Source organism: Delphinus delphis, chromosome 15, assembly GCF_949987515.2.
Source record: "Delphinus delphis chromosome 15, mDelDel1.2, whole genome shotgun sequence".
Taxonomy (NCBI): domain Eukaryota; kingdom Metazoa; phylum Chordata; class Mammalia; order Artiodactyla; family Delphinidae; genus Delphinus; species Delphinus delphis.
Genome location: NC_082697.1, coordinates 38717562 through 38719300, shown reverse-complemented (window position 1 = coordinate 38719300; position 1739 = coordinate 38717562). Strand labels below are relative to the sequence as shown.

At 42.5% G+C, this 1739-nt stretch overlaps 1 pseudogene; it reads left to right on the top strand.

The window, feature by feature from the left end:
- The first annotated feature begins 753 nt into the window (after nucleotides 1-753).
- On the top strand, nucleotides 754-1524 carry LOC132437642 (pre-mRNA-splicing regulator WTAP-like; annotated as a pseudogene).
- Nucleotides 1525-1739: the final 215 nt, after the last annotated feature.

The following is a 1739-nucleotide window of genomic DNA, read 5'->3' as shown; positions in this document are numbered from 1 at the left end:
GGAGATGTGCATTTTCTATTGAAATAATTTTCTCCATAACAATACACACTCTTATTAGAACTGTATTTTTACTGACAGAGCCCAGAGTTGCCTCACTCAGCCTCCTGCACATAGAAGGAAAAACAAACAAAAAAAAACAAAAGAAAAAGCACAAAATACACTCATCACTGTGATATAAAGATGCTTTGATTTGCTCAGTCTCTTATTTATTTTTCTTTTGAGATCCACAGCCTTCCTGGACACTTCCAAACGATTCTGGGACTAACTGCATTTGCATGAAGTTCTTTGAATTTTGATCTATGTCTTTAATCAGGCACATTGCTTTGAATACATTAGTTTGAATGGTAGAGTCAAATGGCTACTGTTTTTTCTGTAATGTGAGTAAATAAATTAATAGGATTTAGGGATTAGCTTGAACGTCTTCTTCTATGTGACCTAGACAACAGAGTGTCTTATCATAACTGCATTCCTGACAATAAAGCATATAGTGTTTCCCAGTGAGTCAAAACAATAGCTATATAAATACAAAACGTATTACTCATGTCTGCTGTGTACTTAGTTGTCCATTATTAATATTAATCATCTTTGCTTTCTTCCAGGGAGCTTAAAGTCCCATATATTGTACAATCAAAACTGTCAAGAGCCTCAGCACCATTTTGTGGCAGCGAGACCCGCAAATAAATGGGAGAGCCGGGGCTGTTGCGGGAGGAGGAGCGCGGGCGCCGGCGGCAGCGGGGCCGGGCGGCCTGGGCAGCGAGCGGGTAGTGCGGGGTCAGCCTACGTGACTGGGAGGCACCGGCGCGGCCTCCGTCAGGAGAGGATTCAAGATGACCAACGAGGAACCTCTTCCTAAAAAGGTTCGACTGAGTGAAACAGACTTCAAAGTTATGGCACGAGATGAATTCATTCTCAGGTGGAAACAATACGAAGCGTATGTACAAGCTTTGGAGGGCAAGTACACAGATCTTAACTCTAATGATGTAACTGGCTTAAGGGAATCTGAAGAAAAACTAAAGCAACAACAGCAAGAGTCTGCACGCAGGGAAAACATTATTGTAATGCAACTAGCAACCAAGGAGCAAGAGCTGCAAGAGTGTACTACTCAAATCCAGTACCTCAAGCAAGTCCAGTGCCTAGCATTGCCCAGCTGAGATCTACAATGGTAGACCCAGAAATCAACTTGTTTTCCCTAAAAATGAAAGGTGAACTGGAACAGACTAAAGACAAACTGGAACAAGCCCACAAATCATACTCCCCAGTCAACACTTCCCTGACAGTCCCACTGCAAGAAAGCTGTGGTGGGACAGCCAAGGACTCGTTTCCACACCAAGACTCAGACTTTTTGAGCCAAAAAGCCACATTCTTATACTATCCAGCTTGTAATGGTTAATGTAAAACTTACCAGATGAACCTTGTGTTTCAGCTTCTTTCTCTTCTCCCTCCCCTTGCTTCAGAGGCCTGATGGCGTCGGACTATTCCGAAGAAGTGGCCACCTCCAAAAAATTCCCCTTCTGGGACATGTAGACACTTGAGAAGTGTTCCTGTTTGAAGAAAATAGAGGGAGAAACAGAAGTCTTAAGTCTGTGGCACACTGTGTCTTCAGACAGTTTGGAGGAATGAAAACCTAGAGATTTAAAATCATGAACTGAACATGTAAAATTCCAGTAAATGTAAAGATGGCATATGCGTCGCTCTTAACCTTGAGCATAGTGACTTAGAGACACTGTATATCAGTTTTG